The sequence below is a fragment of the Arachis stenosperma genome, chromosome 2 (assembly GCF_014773155.1).
Source record: "Arachis stenosperma cultivar V10309 chromosome 2, arast.V10309.gnm1.PFL2, whole genome shotgun sequence".
NCBI lineage: Eukaryota > Viridiplantae > Streptophyta > Magnoliopsida > Fabales > Fabaceae > Arachis > Arachis stenosperma.
Window position 1 is genome coordinate 7974701 of NC_080378.1, and position 20903 is coordinate 7995603.

At 29.9% G+C, this 20903-nt stretch overlaps 1 long non-coding RNA gene across 2 annotated transcripts; it reads left to right on the plus strand.

Moving 5' to 3' along the window:
- The first annotated feature begins 11941 nt into the window (after nucleotides 1–11941).
- LOC130961904 (uncharacterized) lies at nucleotides 11942–20163 on the plus strand. 2 transcript variants are annotated; one of them, XR_009079656.1, is made up of 4 exons: nucleotides 11942–12357; nucleotides 13080–13427; nucleotides 18805–19033; nucleotides 19864–20163. It is a non-coding gene; the product is annotated as an uncharacterized LOC130961904 (long non-coding RNA). The 2 variants fall into 2 exon arrangements; XR_009079657.1 differs by having other exon boundaries at nucleotides 18808–19033.
- Nucleotides 20164–20903: the final 740 nt, after the last annotated feature.

The following is a 20903-nucleotide window of genomic DNA, read 5'->3' on the forward strand; positions in this document are numbered from 1 at the left end:
ATAAATCATGATCATTGAATTTTTAAATCGATGGCTAAAATTTAATTTTTATTAATAATATAATAATTATATTTATGTTTAAATAATTTTACAAATACTTCTATTTTAAAATTACATTTTTGTCTTTTGTCCCCTTCTTTCATTTTTTTTCTCCATCACCTCTTCACTGTCGTCACTGAAAGGAGGAGCCGACCGCCATGAGGAGCCGCCGACGTCGTCATCTTCTCAGGCTGCCTCTGTGTGCGCCGTCCTCGCCATCTGTGGAGCACGACCGCCACGAGGAGCCGCCATCGTCGTCATCTTCGCGGGCTGTCTCTGCGTGCGCTATCCTCGTCGTCGGTGGAGTTGCCAAGCTGTCGCCGTTCGCCACTTTCAGTGTTGCCGTCGACGCTGTTCAGTGGGAGGAAGAACTGCAATATGCAAAGGGTGATATAAGGTCAGTTTGGTTTAGGTGTTGAGCAAACTGAGAACCGAACTGATCAAAGCAAGGGGGATCATGACGGATGGGATATATGCAGACACAGCAATTTGGTTGACCACACAAATTCAATCATCCATTCTATACCGTTATAAATGGAGACAATTAACAAAATAATGGTTTAATGATTTAATCGCAAAGCAAATTTGAAATTTTCATCAAGGTTATTAAATGAGCATCCTTCGAACTAAAAAATAAATAAATAAATGTTTCACATAATATGAAAGAATGACTGAACTGGGAAAATAAATAAATATGGAGAGAAATTAAGCGGCAAAAGCCATACTGCTTGAAGTGTGACATGATCACCCCATTCACCACTCCTTCATTTAAGATGAAAGTAAAAAATTGATTTTTAGTTAGCCGAAAAGAAATTGCCCACACATACACACAGTGCTACAAATGGAGAAGGATCATCACCTAGACATTTTCTCCAAAGAGAAATGCTAGGGGCAGCAATTTGATATTTTGTAATTATCAATTGGCCATCAATAGTATTTTTAATGGTGTGAGATTACATTTAATAATATCTCTATCACTTTTGTTTTGATGGTTAAGTGCTGACCAAAAAATACAAAAGTTGCTGGCCCCTAGATTTTTCCTTCTCCAAATAGTCGCCGTATCCATGGGAACATACCCATCATATATTTCTGGATTAGAGCCATTGTGGTGCTGTTGGGTGGCAGTGGTCAGAGCCACTGCTGATAGAGTCTGCCAGAGCTTCTGTCTTAGAAAATGTGAGAAAAGGAAGAAGATGTGAAAGAGAAGAACATCAGAATATTATATAATTTATTATTTTATTTTATATTTTTTTTCTAGACCACAAAGAACTTAAATATATTTTCTCCACCTAAGACAAAGCCATAAAACATTGTAACAAACCATGTAACAATTTATTACCTCCAATTCATCTGTACGAACGAATTGTTACTGATCGCCTCTAATCCTGCAAAACACGATACAATTCTCCTCCAATTCATCTGTTTCTTTCGAACTATCGAACTGATTAGTAAGCCTACCGTTAGTGTTATTATGCGGCTTGGATGTATAATAAAAAAGGCTAGAAAAATTTGATAATTCATAAAACATGAACGGAACATACGTGTTGAGGAGATTCTCATAAGCCTCCTGAACGGTAACTCCTTCTTTCCCGCCAGTAGGACAATTCCTGTTAGCGTTGATACGTGGACATCTTCAATTCTTCAAATTACCTAAGTTCTTTGAAATTCTGATTTATATATGACTTAAATTTATTATAATAGGTTATTTATTAGTGATAGTTTGTATTTTTTTATTTTTTATTTTTTTTGTTCATATTGATAATCTAATAAAGGTGTTGCATTCACTTGTTTTTGTTTCTTTTATTTTAAAAATCTAATCTTTAGCACAATTGGTTTAATTGAACTAAAATATACTGGATAAAAATAATATTTTATTAAACATTTTATTTTGTGTATAACAAATCAATCATGTACTATATTTTTATGTATCAGTTATTGGATAAGCATATTTATGAAAAATGAATAAAAATACTTATTCACAGCATAATAGATGTCAGTAAATTTTCTGATAATTCTTCTTAATTTAATCTAATGTACGTTCTTGCAAAAACTAAAAAAATTTGGGAAAATTCCACTCCCCTCCCCTGCGAGATGTTAAATGACACTCCCCTCCCTTCTATTTTATAAATGTACATTCCCCTCCTTCTAACTTTTAAAACCTCCTCTTTAATCCATTTTAAATTTTTGTGTTAACTTTATCCATTTTTAAGAAAAAATAAATTATTTTTTAAAAAATATCCATTAACAAAATTTTATTTTTATCATTAAATTTTACTTATCAAAATATCCTTTAATAAATTATTTTTATTAATTGAATTGTATTTTATTAAAATACTTTTAAAAAAATTAATAATTAAATTATTTTTTCTAAGATATCCATCCTTCAATAATTTTTTAATTATTAAATTGTGATTTTACCAAAATTTTTATGAACAATTATTTTTATATTTTACTATTAATTTTTTGATATCAATATATATTATTTTAACATTAAATAAAAAATTTTTACCACTGTTAATATATATTGAAAAATAATCTTACTAAAATTTTTTATTTAATATTAAAATAATATATATAGATATCGAAAAATTAATAGTAAAATATAAAAAATTGTTAACGAAAATTTTGATAAAATTATAATTTAATAATTAAAACTTATTGAATGATATTTTAGAAAAAATAATATAATTATTAAATTTTTTAAAAAATACAATTTAATCAATAAAAAAAAATAATTTATTAAAAAATATTTTTAGTAAAAAAATATAATAAAAAATAAAATTTTGTTAATGGGTATTTTTTTAAAAATAATTTATTTTTTCTTAAAAATGGATAAAGTTAACATTAGTTAACACAAAAAGTTTAAAATGGATTAAAGAGGAGGTTTTTTAAAAGTTAGAAGGGAGGAGAATGTACATTTATAAAATAGAGGGGAGGGGAGTGTCATTTTAATATCTCGCAGGGGAGGGGAGTGGAATTTTCCCAAAAAATTAGAATTAGAATATACAAATTTTTAATGCTCTATTTAAATTTAATTTTTTTTAAATAACTATCTAACATATAATCATATTCCTTTAGATATTATTGTTTATGTTCACTCTCTTCATAATTTAAAAAAAAAATATTTATTGGTTGTATAATCTTTAGTTAATTAGATAAAAAATAAACATGCTTTAGAAGGACCAAAATTCGAATAAGATATGCTTGCAGAGTAATAATTTTATTTTTGAGGGGATCAACATTTAACTTTGACTTATTGCTCTATTTTACAATTTAATTGTTCTAAGAATGTTATCTTAATAGATATTTGATATTAAAATATATATCATTTCATTTTGTTAAATATTTTTCTTATTATGATTTTTTGCTATAAATTCATTTTTGTCCTTCTATAATGAAAAAATTGTTCATTGAGTTTTGTCGTACTTTTATCTAAAAGGATGCAGCCAAAAATTTATTTGAACAGCACATCCTTTCTTTTTTTTGATTTTTCTCTTTTAATTTGTATGTTGTTTTTTCTAAATCCCAAGCTCCTCACCCCACTTGAGACACGCAAGATTATTGGAGAAAGGTTGGTCTAGAAATACAAAGATTGAATAAAAAAGTATATTATCTTTTTTTAACTTATATATTTTAGTAAAAAAAATATATCAGATGAATATGACAAGTAAATTTTGTAAGTTTGATATTTTTATAGAGTTTTGAAATTCAAACTTTAATGTATAGATACATTTTAGACGTCATTGTGTTAGATTTTTAAACTCTGAAACTGTGTGTACATTTGAAAACTTAATTTTAAAATGTACAAACAGTTTTCGAATTCAAAAGCTTAACACAATGACATGTAAAATGTATTTGTACATCAAATTTTAAATTTTAAAACTCTATAAAAATATCAAACTTACAAAATTTAATTACCATGTTCACCTGATATATTTTTCCTACCAAAATTAAATATAAAAATTAAAAAATATGTACTCTTCTATTTAATTCATGTATTCCTAGACCAACCCTCCTCAATAATCTTCCATACCTCAAGTGATGAGACGCTCAAAAACTAGAAAAAAAACACAAATTAAAAGTTTTCAAATAAATCTTTCACTACATCCCTTCATATAAAATATGACAAACCTCAATGAATAATTTCTTTTATTATAGCATAACAAAAACGAATCTATAACAAAAATAAGAATAAAAAATATTAACGAGCTGAGATGATATATATTCAATATCATACCTCCATTAAAATAACATTTTTAGAACAATTAAACTGTAAGACAAAATAATAAATCAAAGCTAAGTATTGAGGCTCCTAACAAATAAAATTACTGTTATACAAACATATTCTATTCGAATTTTGTAGTCCGTATAAGACTTAAAGCATCTGAGTTTAAGAGTATTGACATCCATTAATTTTCTTATCTAATTAACTAAAGATCGTGCAAATAACAAATATTTTCTTTAAAATCATAAAAAAAATGAACATAAGCAATAGTGTCTTATGGTTATTTAAAAAAAAAAAACAAATCTAAATAAAGCATTATAAATCTGTATATTTTTATTCTAAATTCCTTATGTTCTACAAGAGCATACATTAACTAAATTATTAAAAATTAACAGATGAAATTTACTGACATCTATTATGCATCTATTAAGTATGCTCATCCAATGACTGATGCATAAGAATATAACACATAATTAACTTGCTATACACAAAATAAAAAATTTAATAAAATGTCATATTGATTCAGTGAATTTTAGTTCAATTAAATCTTTTGCCCTTAAAATCAAATTTTTAAAATAGAAGAAATAAAAACAAATAAATGCAGTACTTTTTAGATTATCAGGATAAACAAAAAAAAAAACAAACTATCACTAATAAACTACGCACTATAGTAAAACTAGTCATATAATCAAAATTTCAAAAAACTTAAGAATCATATTCAGTTTTGAATTCTGATAGAACCACTCATCATTAAATGATTTATTAAATACTCCAAAACAAAAAATCTTAAAAAATATTTAAAATTTAAAAGAACTAGAAGGAGGAGCAATTGGACACAGAAATAATTTATTATAATAATTTGACAAATGTACTTATAAACTGAGAAATTTATTATATTTCCACCATTTAACTACATTCTATAAGGATAAATAAACTCTAAAATCTACTTGTTCTTATTTCTGTACATACATTTTCTATCAAAATTGACTATTTTTAGATTCATAGCAAGCATTATTAACACAAGAGTAGTCTATATTTAAACAACCAAAAAGCGTGGCTGTAACATGATGAATAACACTAGTAGAAATTAAAATATAAGTATGCAAAACATGTAAGTAACATTACTGGTTCTTTAGAACAAAGTTATTGCAATAAATTAATGTATGCACAACAGAAGTTAAATTAATATGATATAGAACAAAAGTATAAAAACCTAATTAAAAATTTGATGAAATTATAGAAACCGACAGAATAATTAAACCTAAATATAATGTATTTCAAGAAACATAAGCAATACATTTAACATGGGATTTAGATGAATTAATTCTATAGTACCTTTACTGTCAACAAAAATTTTCAACAAAATTATTTACTTTTTCAGCAGATAATAATCTTACAATTTTGCCGCACATATGCCATCATTTGACATTCGAATAATGCTACATATATAAGTTTTTTATGAACTAAATCTAATCAAATTAATAATAAAATTTAGAAATAGTAATAATTAATTTTTGTTATATTAGATTAAATTAATTAAATTTAATTAACAAAAAGATTTAGATGTGTAATATTATTATTAAAAATATCTTTAAATGAATTAGGATTTTAGATTTAAAAAAATAAGTTTTTTTATTTATTTATTTTGATATCTAAGTTGTTATTTTTTTTTTATTATTTGACTTATTTAACGATATTTTTCGGCCCACTAGAAACTGCGGCTACATGCTTAACTTGTCAGTCCCTCCATCATGGTGATGAATCCTCTTAATTATTAAAAAAAAATGAGAGAGTAAAGTGTGACTTCTAACTCTTCATTATTCTCTCTCTTTTTCTCGTGTTTTCTTGATTCTACTTATAAAGTTAATGGTAAAAGATCACACTAACTCTCTCAATTGTTAAAAAAATTGAAAGGATCCATTTTCCAGTCATGTATTTTACCCTTTCATGTTTGTACATAAAGCAACCTATGTATAGCAGAAATTTTTATTTGATGCAACTATTCAATATATCAATTATTTGGAAAATGCTTCTCTTCTGAGCTCAAAGTATAACCAATAATGTCCTGTCTCATGTCCCATTTTGTACCTACTTACTATATATTAAAATCTTAGACAAAAGATGTCAACAGTTTCAACTTCTTTTGAGTCTCAAATATTCAAAATTATTCACTCTACACTTTCCACTTCAATGCTAGTGGAAACTCTAAATCGGTTAATAATAACAATGTAGCAACTATTACTGGTCCATGTCTACACAAATCCAAATCCTCTTAATTGAACTTATTCCTATTTTAAATTGCAGGTTGAAATTTAGGTAATGGCTTAAGCTTCATACTAACATAACTGTGTCTAGATTTATAAATCCTCAAACAATGTCCTTTTATGTAACATCTATTGAAAAATGCAAGCAAAACTATTATAAAATAGTTTCCTTTCAAAATATCACTGCAATTTAATATATAATGGGCAAGAAGATAGACATATAATTTTAAGGTTTAAAAAGATGCATATGATTTTAAACTAATCAAACTTTTAAAAAATAACACTAAAATTATCTTCTCTAATATAATGTCAAAAAATCAACGAAAATATTTGTCATACCCTGAGTTGTGAGATGCCTTCCATAAATGTTTAAGCTGTGCATGTTTCGCTGCTGAAGGTACAATCCCACAATTTGTTCCAATCTTTTCAATTCTGTCCTCTTCAAGCCCTTCTTCTCCAAGGCCTTCACCTCTGCCATGGTGGGGTGTAGTCCCCACTTCCGTCCTGCGCCACCACTACATGTGTCTCCATCTCGTTTACTTTTCCTGCCAAAAGCCTCCTATCCGGTGCAGTCAATCACTCTCGAAACCCGAGTAAGCTCTGGCACCGGTGCACTGGCGCACGAAACTTTGAAATCAGCCCTAAGATTTTTGTCGCAATCGCCGTATTTTTTTAATAACAGTTCAACAATTAAGAAAAGAAAATATTAACATGCTTTAACTTGTCTAATTCACATTGTATTCGAAGCATGAAAAGTATATCCATCTGAAATTGAAACCCAAGAATGCTTTTAATGTTTATCTATTCTATTGAACATATCAAACTCATTTAGCTTTGCCATGACATCTGTCTTTGGCTGTAGCTTTCCAAATTCGAGAGCATTGACACTATCACATGGACCAACCTATGGATAGAAGAAATTTCTTATTTAACACAACTATCTAATCTATCAAATATTTAGAAAATGCATCTCTTCTAAGCTCAAAGTGTGACTAATAATTAATCGTTATTGTTATAGATTTTTAGTTGTTTTTCTTAGTACTGTTCTACCTTTTTCTTTTTCCTTCTGTCTCAGTCAAATCCTAAAGACAAATTTAAAAATGAATTAGAGATATAATTAAAGAACAAAGATAAAAAAAAGTCACCTAGATTGTGTTAGTAGTATAAACCCTTGTCAGATAATACAACATAAAATAGTTTTGTTATTAAACTGCAGCACAAGTACACCTTTGATTTTAGCTTTAAGTAGAGGGTGAATTCTTGGAGGTGAAATCAATTAGATAGATCTTAGCTTTAAGTCCTTCCATAAACCACCAAATTCAGATAACAGTAAAACTCAAAGATTGCCTATATATTCATTATTCTGTTCTGTATTCTGAATTTTTAATAGGTGTGATCAAACTTGTAGTATACATCTCTTTCTCTCTCTGTAAATTGACATGAACTATTTCACATTAAATAATGAGCTACAGAGTCATTAAAACAAGTTAGAAAATCATATTAGTATTTCAACCCAAATATAGAATAGACAGACATTTGTATCTAATCTGATTTGGGACATTTATATCTCAAGTTGTTCCATCTCATCATTATTTCATCCACTTTGGTCTTTTCCTCAATTGTTCCTTTTGCATGCTCCATCTGCATTACGAAACCGACCTATCAATCACAAATAGAAAATAATGAACCATTGTACTTACAAAACATTCTAGAAATCTTGCATCACCAACATTTACCTCTTCAAGTTCCATATCCCTGTAGTCATCCAAAACATTGTCACTTTTTCACATCTTCTTAGATTTCTTCGCAGATAATCCCATTGTCAAGCCTAACTTTCAAAAAATAAAAAAAATTTTCTCCATCAAATTCAGAATAAAGTAAAACCTTGGTTAGAAAACTAACATTACAGAGAGAGTAAATGAGTAAGCAAAAATGTAAATTTTTTTTTGAATTAAGAAATTTTGACGATTTTATATCAAAAATGTAAAATTTTTTTTGGTAATCAATGTAAATTTAATTTAAGAGTATGTACTAAGAGAAATAATCAACATCGACATAGAGTCACACAAAAAAAATTAACATCGATATAAGTATACTAATGAGCCACAACTACTCCTTTTTTTTTTGTGCGCTTTATACGAAGGAAAAGATTTTAGATTGTCTAATTTCTGCAAAACACAATTAATAAAAATGATAGTGGTATACCAAATCATGACGCGTATATGTGTATATTAGTATATATATATTTCCCTAAACTATAACAAGATATATCCTTTATTATATTTAATGTAACTTCTAATTTAATTTTTTAAGGCAACATTTTTGTTTAAGGTTTTTTTTTGGACATTATTGTTTAAGATTTTTTTTTTGGTCAGGTGAATTGAATAACCCTCAATTCTAGGCTATTATATCCATGCATTATACACTCACACACACACTCACACACACTACGTGACTACACTAAGCTAAACTGATTAACAATTCAGTTCACTGTACACAATCCACTTCTAAATTGCATGAAATCCTCATCAGAATCCAAAGTCAGGTCCACAAAGAGATAAATTAAAATAATATAAAGCATTATAAAATACATTATTTTAACCAATATTAGTATGTTTATGGCTAGTTTTAAGTTTACGGCTAAGTACATCGAGGGACAAAAGGGTTCTGATTAGGCTTGTCCAAATATTTGGTAACTAAATAAATTTAGTCAAAATCACTCGAGTCTTGGCTTATTTAATATTTATTAATTATTGTAATTAATTATTATAATAATTAATAAATATTAAATAAAATAAATTTTGATTTTTAATTTTTTTGTTTTTCTAATATTACTGTTATATTTATATTAGAATCAATTGTGACAATTTTATTGGGAGCATAATAGAAAGGTAGTGTTTGTTTGTGCAGACAGGACACAGAGACATGGACAACATATTTTTAGGTAGTGTTTGTTTTCAAGTACTGAGACAGAGACTGAGAGACCGAGATTCAGTATTGTGTTTGTTAATTCAGATACTAGTACTAAAATTTTTATCTCTGTCTCTAAAATTTCAGTATTTCAGTACTTCCAAAAAGTAGAGACACAGGGACTGAAATTTTTAGAGATGGAGACCGAAACTTTAATAACATTTTATACCTAAAATACTTTTATTTTAATTAATTAATTCTAATTTTACCCTTTGTGCAAATCAAATTAGAGTTTCATTCTTGTTTCAATTCCTGTCTCCCATTTTACACCAAACAGAATACTGAGATTTGTTTCAATCCCTGTCTCTTAGTCTCTGTCTCTCAATCTCAGTCTTTCTGTCTCTGTCTCTCCACCAAACGCTACCTTAAAAAGTGTTTGGAAACAGAGACATAGACACTGAATACATTATCTCCGAGACAGTTTTTTATGACTTTGTGTCCACTCTTTTACGAAGGACAATGATGGACACGGGATTTGGAAGAGGGATACGGGCTTTTTTTATGAATTTTTTTTGTTTATAGATATTTTTTATTATTCCATTGTTACCTCTTCTTATTTTTCCTAATTTGCGTTGTTCTCAGATTTTTCAGGTACTCTTCTCTTTTTATAAATTTTTTTATTAGGTTGAATAATTCATTCCTTCTATCGTTCTTACTTCAATATCATTTTAACATTGTATTATATTATTTGATTTGTAATAAAAATAATAATAAAAACAATTAGTTTTAAAATTTTTGAAAGAAAAATATTATCAAAGATAAAATTGATCTTTTAAAATACTAAAAAATAATTTATAAGTTGTAATTTATTTTATATAATTTAAGAAAAAAAATTTTGAAAAGAAAAATTAATTTTTAGATAAAAAAAATTGATTTTCTAAATAAAAATAGATTTTTATGTACAAAATCTAATTTTTTTTCATGTAAAAATAGATTTTTTTAAATTATTTTTTTATTTAAAATTAATTTAACTTATTAACCTAAACAAAATTTTTTATTAATCGAACTCAGATTTATTTTTTTGTTAATATTAACCATATGTATTTCTACATATTAATAATAAATTTAAAAATAAAATAATTATATTTATAAATTTTATTTTAATATAAATATTATTATATAATTTTTTATAAAATTTTTTGCCCCTTCAAACATTTTTTTAAGTTCTACTCTCATTTTTTATTAAATTAGTTTGTACTTTATACAAAAAATTTGAAATTACATGTCTATTTTAATTATTTCATATAATATTTTAGTCTTATTTATGTGTATCTAAATATAATATTGGATATTATATTAGTGTCTTATACATCATATCCAAACACAATATATAAACAATAATTTTTAATGTCTCTATCCTATTGTCTCTATCTCAATATCATGTTCTGTTCTGTCTTTAAAAATAAACGTTACCAAAAAAATAACACCTTATTTTATTAAGTAAAGATAAATTTTAGTTTCATTAGCACCATAAAATTTTTTTTATTTATATATTATATCGATTATTATTTTTTAATTTATTTTTATATTTTGTGGATATATATATACTAATGAAGGTTCGTGTTACACACGGGAAATGATCATGGTTTATTGGTTTAAAGCTATGATTGTATTTTGATTAGAATGGATACTAACATCATGACTCATGAGGGATGTTTCATCTATCATTGATGAATAGTATATCATATCATTATTCTAAAAATCGAATTAGATTGATCGGTTTAATTAGATTAATCGAAAATCGATTATTAGGTTTATAAACTGATTAGTAAAAAATTAGTTACAGAACTGATAGAATTGGCCGTTAACGACCGATTTTTTGAAAGGTTTTTGGTTCGAAAGTAAACCCTCTAAAACGGTGCCGTTTTATCTAATAAAAAAAAAGAGAAAGTTTAGGGCCAGTAGATTTTGTGATTTTTAGCCATCAATTAGCCATCAATAATGTTTTTAATGGTATGAGATTGCATCTAATGGTGTATAATCATTCAATTTTCTTTTGATAGTTAAGTGCTGGTCAAAATTTAACAAAAGTGCTGCCCGTAGAACTCCTCAAAATAAAACACGGCAAAACTGAAGTGAAACCCTAGTCCCTTTCATGTTACTCCCGACCGTAAACCCATCTCCTCTCCTCTCTTCTCTGAAAGTGAACAAACCATAGAAGCCACTAGGGGTGTAAGTTACCGAATCGGACCGAAAAATACCGTAAAATCGAACCGAAAATTACAACAACCGATTGAAAAATTAAAAAAATCGATTTCTTTTTGTTTTTTCGAACTAAACTGATCGGTTCGGTTCGGTTTCGGTTGGTTTAATAAAAATCGACCGAACCAAACCGAACCGAATAGGATGCTGCATAAGTGATTTTTTTACTGATTTACCCTTACTTGTTTAACCTAGGTATAAAAGCCTAGTCTCTGAATACCGTCACAGCCTCGCTCTCTCTTCCTTTCACTCACGCGGCGCAGTCACCCACTCACCCTCGGTGGTGCTCACTGCTCACTGCTCACACAGACACGAGACACCCACTCACCCACAGGCCACAGCTCACTTCCATCTTCCATTCTTCCTCCTCCACGCGGCCATGTCTGAGAGAATGAGAGCCTGAGAGAGCCAGAGAGCCAGAGAGCGTCGTCCATTCATCTCCGTCGTAGGCTCGCAGGCGTAGCAAAGATCAGCATCGTCGTGTAGCCAGCAGCATCGTCCAGTTCGCGTCCTCGTGCAGTCCGGAGTCCACGCCGTCGTCCAGTCATAAGCCGTCGGAACAAACCCTAAGTCGTGGCAAGAAACCCTAAGCAGAGCAGCACTCCAGTCGCCGAGTCCTCTCCTGCAAAAAGCACCTGAATAATGTCTTCTTTGGAGGTTAGATCTGATTTTCAAATTTTTATAATTGATTTTGTCTCTGAGGACTTTTACTGGTTTGTGCTTAATTGTCCCTGATTGTTGTTGCTGTTACTGATTAAAATTATTGTTGTTGCTGTTAATGATTAAAATTATTGTTGTTGCTAGTTTGTGCTTAATTAGAAAGATGAGTTTGGTTGAAATTTTTTTCTGCAGAATTTTATTGTTGTTGCTTAATTACTGTTCTTGCTTTTTATCTTGTTTACCAAACCCTGGTCTCTGTTTTATCCAATAAAAAGTTAACAATGTCTCCCATAAAGAAGAAAATCAAGAATCAGTAAAAATTATGGAACGTACAACAAGCAAATAGGGGAGAGTTTTATTAGTTAGTGTTCTGTTTCAATAACAAAAAGTAGTTAGTCTTATAGCTATATATATATAAGGTCTATGGTGTAGTCAATGGATATAATTCTATCCTATCAATTCTAGTCATAAAATGTTACTCAATCACTTCTTTTCTGCACTTATATCTCAGCTAGCCTAACATCTTGCTGCAAAATTTATCTTAGTTCTTTACTGCATTAATCTAATCAACTCATATAATTTGTTGTGGCTGCATATAATATGTTTTATGTTTAATTAAGTTGAATTTGTATTGAATTGGGATGCGATATATTCTTGTTATTCTAGTTTATTGACTGTTTTAAAGTTCATTTTATGGTAATTTAAATTTTGATTATTAGGAATAAAAAACCGAAAAACCGACCAAACCAAACCGCTGTTGGTTCGGTTCGGTTGTTTAAACAGCAGCCAACCGAATGGTTGGTCTCATTGTAGAACCGATCAGGTCGGTTCGGTTGGTTTTCGGTCCAAAACCGAACCAAACCGAACCGATTACACCCCTAGAAGCCACCACAGCCCCCAATCGGCGCAGGCACCGCAGCAACAGTTTTGACCACCGCACCCCACAGCCCCCACCGCGTGGTTGTCATCGCCGAGCTCGCCTTCTTTGTGTTCGCCGGTGTCGCGTCCTCTGTCGTCGCCTTCGCTCGCCTTCCTCCTCGCCGACCTCGCCTTCTCTGTGTTAACCGGTAAGCACTGATTAGCCATATCCTCGGCGTCTGCTTGCTGGTTTAGTGTTTAGGCCTTTAGTACTTGATTTTGATAATACTTGTTATTTGTTAATAATTGATTTGCTGATTAACTGGATTTTCTGAGGTTATTGTTTGCTGGTTTAGGAATTGTTTGCTGGGGTTATTGATTTATCATTTATTTGTTATTTCTGATTTTCTGTTCATGATTTACTGCATAACATTAGTTTGAAAGTGATAATGTATGAACTTAAAATGCTGAAACCTGTAACTTTAACATGTTAATTAGTTTGTGCCGAGTTCAATTTTGTTTCTGGTATTATGGCTGGTGCTTTAATTTTTTCTGTTCATACAAGAAAACTGTGCAGCCTTTGATTTAATTGAGAATTCTCTAGTTATTGGCAGAATGTTTTAACTTAAAAAAGAATACTCTAATGCTATTTGATTATAGCGGCTACTGTATTATTCTAAGTGAAGAAAGGTGAATAAAGATTATGGAGTTCTTAGATTTAAGGTGAGGCTCCATTTTGTATTGACCGTCACCAAAATCTACTGACAGGACAGAAGCTTGTATGCAATTAACATTGACAAGTCTTCTTGTTTTCTTCTTGTAGTTGCACTTTTTTATCCCAACATAACCAATTAAATAATGCAAAATCTACTGACAGGACAGAAGCTTGTATGCAATTAACATTGACAAGTCTTCTTGTTTTCTTCTTGTAGTTGCTCTTTTTTATCCCACATAACCAATTAAATAATGCAATAGGCTAGTGATTGTTTGCTGTTTTAGTAATTGTTTGCTGAGGTTATTGATTTTTGCTGGTTTAGTAATTGTTCATGATCATATATATTTTTTTGTTGTATTTTACAGATGGAACAATCACAAAGTAATCCACAAGCACAAGACATTGTTGTTCAAGGATCCCAAACTGGTATTTCTAGAGGTAAATCTGATCGGCTTGGCAATATTTTACTGCAATGTATGACAAAAATAACAAGGCTCAATATTCATGTATTTTCTGCTTGAATAATTTATGATGTGAAATTATGCATATCTATAATTAGTCACGAATGAAAACCCCAAATAAGTTTTTCTCCCTTCAATATCTCTGGCCCTCTCAATATTCTCTTTGGTTCAAAATTTTCTCTTCTCGCATTGACCCGTGTATTCATTAAGCAAATAATAGTTCTATTGACATGATAAGTCAAATTCACTAATTTTAAATTTTCGTCGGATGTAAAACACAATATAAAAATTTTATAATAAAATTTTAATATTTCATTGATACTAAAAAAATTATTTTTCTAAATACTTTTTAATTCATATAAAATGTTTTTGATATTTCTAAATCAGTAATTATTAATAGATACTATTTTTAATTTAGTTTAAGAATACTACTTACCCTTTTTTTTTCCTTCAAATGGATACTTTTTGGATTAAAAATTTATAGTGAAATTAATACATTATCTATCTCTGTATGGATTACTTATAGTAACTTTAACTTTAAATCTTTTGCTTGGCTTCATTCCATACAAACACATGTCTCAGCTAATTTCACTTACTTTTTCTTATTCTTCCATTACTTCACTCCATAGTCCATACAAACACACATATCGTTTAACATCACTTTTTCTTCTTCTTCTTCCTTTCTTTCACCTCATACAAACACTTCTTCTTCTTCCTTTCTTTCTTCCTTTAATGTGGAAACCGGTAATGCAGCCCCTGTCATTGTGCTTCCATTTGCTCTCCGTCTGTTGAAAATTTATCAGGGAAAAGTGTTACACCATCAGCGTCAATTCAAAGCCTGTTGGTGATATTTTTCTACACCTACTCTTCAAGAAGAGGAGAAGAACAAGAACAAAGACAAAGAGGAAACGGTGATATTTTACCACTGGATTTGCGGTGATGAATTTTGTCTTGTCACTCCAGAAGAACTACCAATTTGTTGAAGAACTTATGAAGTTCTTTTTGCCAAGCTTACTGTTGTCAGGATGGTGGTTTGGTTTCTTGGGAACAATTCAGTTTGTTCCTGATCACTCTTTGCTCTGAAGAACATGCTGAACATGCTGACGCTGTAAGAAACCATCTATTAACAACATCACCAAAGAGGGTTCAAGTTTTTTTATGTTCCAATCTATATATAGTTGGAAACCAGAACTTGTCTTGTATTTAGAATTTTAACTTTGTCATTGGGTATGCTCTGAGGAGGAGTGGTTCCAAGTTGCCTACATCATTAAAAACAGTATGGAGGTGGTTTATTGCTCGAACAATGATTGGATGAACCTCACATGAATAAGAGATTCCGATTTCGGAAGGCACTTCGTCCTCCTTAAAATAATAATCCCTAGTTGCCCCTTCTAATTTTCTTTCTAACTCTACCATGTCGGTCTTCATGGAGACATCGTCCGGAAACAGTGACCGCCACATAAAAAAGAATTTATGTATTGTTTAAAAAATTAAAAAATCTCAGAGAAATTCATCAATGCAGACATCTCATCTTGAACAGTACATACCAATTCTTTCTTGATAGCCGAGCAGAATTCCATAAAACACTGCCTGATGAAAGGAGAGGTGCCGAAGATTCTATGATAAAACACCTACTCATTGGGAATGAGTACGTTGAATACGATTCTGAAGTGTTTAATACACTTCTCGATCGTACTCATCGGGGTAGCAGATCTGTCGGGTCTTAACTCCTATTTGCAAAACTTCAAGAACTCTCTTCGATTTCTTGCGTACACCTCAATCTAGCTTATGGATGTCATGCCATTTTTTGGTGACGCAGAAAATTCTTAAAAGCGAGGATTTGACGCTCCGTCGTTAGCATGATATCCATAAGCCAGATTGAGGTGTAAGCAAGAAATCAGAGAGAGTTCTTGAAGTTGTACAAATCGGAGTTAAGATCCGACAGATCTGCTACCCGATGACTACAATCGAGAAGTGTATTAAAAACTTCAGCATCGTATTCAACATACTCATTCCCAATGAGCGGTGTTCTATCATGGAATCTTCGGCACCTCTCCTTTCGTCCGGCATTGTTATATGGAATTCTACTCGGCTGTCAAGAAAGAATTGGTATGTACTGTTCAAGATGAGATGTCTGCATTGATGAATTTCTCTGAGGTTTTTTAATTTTTTAAACAATACATGAATTCTTTTTTATGTGGCGGTCACTGTTTCCGGACGATGTCTCCATGAAGACCGACATGGTAGAGTTAGAAAGAAAATTAGAAGGGGCAACTAGGGATTATTATTTTAAGGAGGACGAAGTGCCTTCCGAAATCGGAATCTCTTATTCATGTGAGGTTCATCCAATCATTGTTCGAGCAATGAACCACCTCCATACTGTTTTTAATGATGTAGGCAACTTGGAACCACTCCTCCTCAGAGCATACCCAATGGCAAAGTTAAAATTCTAAATACAAGACAAGTTCTGGTTTCCAACTATATATAGATTGGAACATAAAAAAACTTGAACCCTCTTTGGTGATGTTGTTAATAGATGGTTTCTTACAGCGTCAGCATGTTCAGCATGTTCAGCATGTTCTTCAGAGCAAAGAGTGATCAGGAACAAACTGAATTGTTCCCAAGAAACCAAACCACCATCCTGACAACAGTAAGCTTGGCAAAAAGAACTTCATAAGTTCTTCAACAAATTGGTAGTTCTTCTGGAGTGACAAGACAAAATTCATCACCGCAAATCCAGTGGTAAAATATCACCGTTTCCTCTTTGTCTTTGTTCTTGTTCTTCTCCTCTTCTTGAAGAGTAGGTGTAGAAAAATATCACCAACAGGCTTTGAATTGATGCTGATAGTGTAACACTTTTCCCTGATAAATTTTCAACAGACGGAGAGCAAATGGAAGCACAATGACAGGGGCTGCATTACCGGTTTCCACATTAAAGGAAGAAAGAAAGGAAGAAGAAGAAGAAAAAGTGATGTTAAACGATATGTGTGTTTGTATGGACTATGGAGTGAAGTAATGGAAGAATAAGAAAAAGTAAGTGAAATTAGCTGAGACATGTGTTTGTATGGAATGAAGCCAAGCAAAAGATTTAAAGTTAAAGTTACTATAAGTAATCCATACAGAGATAGATAATGTATTAATTTCACTATAAATTTTTAATCCAAAAAGTATCCATTTGAAGGAAAAAAAAAGGGTAAGTAGTATTCTTAAACTAAATTAAAAATAGTATCTATTAATAATTACTGATTTAGAAATATCAAAAACATTTTATATGAATTAAAAAGTATTTAGAAAAATAATTTTTTTAGTATCAATGAAATATTAAGATTTTATTATAAAATTCTTATATTGTGTTTTACATCCGACGAAAATTTAAAATTAGTGAATTTGACTTATCATGTCAATAGAACTATTATTTGCTTAATGAATACACGGGTCAATGCGAGAAGAGAAAATTTTGAACCAAAGAGAGTATTGAGAGGGCCAGAGATATTGAAGGAAGAAAAACTTATTTGGGGTTTTCATTCGTGACTAATTATAGATATGCATAATTTCACATCATAAATTATTCAAGCAGAAAATACATGAATATTGAGCCTTGTTATTTTTGTCATACATTGCAGTAAAATATTGCCAAGCCGATCAGATTTACCTCTAGAAATACCAGTTTGGGATTCTTGAACAACAATGTCTTGTGTTTGTGGATTACTTTGTGATTGTTCCATCTGTAAAATACAACAAAAAAATATATATGATCATGAACAATTACTAAACCAGCAAAAATCAATAACCTCAGCAAACAATTACTAAAGCAGCAAACAATCACTAGCCTATTGCATTATTTAATTGGTTATGTGGGATAAAAAAGAGCAACTACAAGAAGAAAACAAGAAGACTTGTCAATGTTAATTGCATACAAGCTTCTGTCCTGTCAGTAGATTTTGCATTATTTAATTGGTTATGTTGGGATAAAAAAGTGCAACTACAAGAAGAAAACAAGAAGACTTGTCAATGTTAATTGCATACAAGCTTCTGTCCTGTCATTAGATTTTGGTGACGGTCAATACAAAATGGAGCCTCACCTTAAATCTAAGAACTCCATAATCTTTATTCACCTTTCTTCACTTAGAATAATACAGTAGCCGCTATAATCAAATAGCATTAGAGTATTCTTTTTTAAGTTAAAACATTCTGCCAATAACTAGAGAATTCTCAATTAAATCAAAGGCTGCACAGTTTTCTTGTATGAACAGAAAAAATTAAAGCACCAGCCATAATACCAGAAACAAAATTGAACTCGGCACAAACTAATTAACATGTTAAAGTTACAGGTTTCAGCATTTTAAGTTCATACATTATCACTTTCAAACTAATGTTATGCAGTAAAATTTGGATTTGAATTATCTAAAGAAGATTGGGCCAAGGAACAAACATTGATATGGCTGGCAGGACCAGACTGAGCTGCTTGACTATTTCCGGCAACATAATGCGGAGGCCACGGGATCTTCAATGTTGATCATGTTAGATTGTCTCAGTTTTGACACTTCTCGTGTTCCAGTAGAGTTTTTGGTGAAAACATTGATCCCAAATTGTGAAGAATTCATCAAGAGTTTTCGAGCTTTGCTAGATGGCAATAAAGGTAAAATTGTTCAAATACATTTTTAATTACATGTTCTCCATACCCATATTTCAACTTCTATTAGTGTTATTGTTCATTTTACAACCACACTTTAATTGGACTAAAATTCGGATTAAGATGGTATTCTATTAAACCTTTTATTTTGTGTATAACAAGTCAATCATGTGCATAATAGATGTCAGTATATTTTATGCACCAGTTATTGGATGAGTATGCTTATGAAAAATGAACGAGAACACCTATCCACATGCATAATAGATGTCAGTATATTTCATCTGTTAATTCTTAACAATTTCTAATATATGCTCTTGCAGAAACTAAAGGAATTTAGAATAAGAGGTATACAAATTTATAATGCTCTATTTAGATTTGTTTTTTTTTTTTAAATAACTATCTCACATGTAATCATGTTCCTATGAGATATTATTGCTTATGTTCATCCTCCATGATTTTAGAGAAAATATTTATTAGTTGCATGATCTTTAGTTAACTAGATAAGAAAATTAATGGATGTCAATGCTCCTAAACTCAGATGCTTAAGTCTTATAAGGACTACAAAATTCGAATAAAATATGTTTACATAGTAGTAATTTTATTTCTTAGGGGCTCAACACTTAGCTTTGACTTATTGCTCTGTAAGACAGTCTAATTACTCTAAGAATGTTATCTTAATGGATGTATGATATTGAAATATATATCACTTCAGCTAGTTAACTATTTTCCTTATTCTGATTTTTGCTATAGATCTATTTTTGTCATACTTTTATCTGATAGGATGCAGTGAAAGATTCATTTGAATAGCACATCTTGTTTTTGTTTGATTTTTCTAGGTCCTGAGCATCCCACCCCTTGAGGCACGCAAGATTATTGGAGAGGAGGGTTGGTCTAAAATACAAGGATTGAATACGGAAATACATCGTCTTCTTTTAGTTTAAAAACTTGATGTACTGATACACTCCAAATGTCATTGTGTTAAGCTTTTGAACTCTAAAACTTTGTGTGTCTATTATACTTTGATTTTATAGTCAAATTATGCAGTGGTTTATGATAGATTTTAGATTTGATGTGCTTAGCTTATTCACAGAGATATATCCTGTGATGCCAATATTTCCATGTTCAATTATAATTTGTTTTTGTTTTTTATCTTATCAGGGCCTTCAATTGTTTTTTATTTTATAATATAATTATCTTATCTTTTTTTACCTTTTCTGTATTTTTTAATTTTTTTGCCAATTCAGTTAGAATAATATTTTCTAAAATAGTGGAGCTGTTTAGTCCGTTTTTTTCTTGAGCGTTTTTTACTCTGTTATTTATCAAAAAATTATTTCTAAATGTATTATTATATTAAGTTATGTTATATTATTACTAAAATAATTTATTTGAATGAGTAGCAGAATAAATTAATCATGAATTTTAAACTCATAAATATGCATTTGACCTACTGGAAAGTAGATATTAGTAAAAGCGGTGAGAATTAAGTTGAGGGTATCACGATAAATCTCATTTTCAAACCTGCAGTTCCAGTGTTTCACCATAAATACTGAACATGCTTCTTAAGTGTGAAATGCATTCTGTAGTTTTGCCTCAAGAAAATTGTATTTGCCTAACATAATTTAATTTAATCTTCTTTTAAGTTTTTATGTTTGCAAATTTTATCTCGTAAATGGTGACAGATTATTCGATTTATGAAGAAATAATAACATATATTAATTTATAAAAAGTGTAATAAATTTCAATTTAAACAATCTAATAAATTTAGATTTTTACTTTATTGAAGGAAAAAAAAGCTATAGATAAGCAAAACTAAATATTAATTTTCATGGGTTGCCTAAAAAAAAGTTATTCTAATTATGTAGAATTTTATATACTT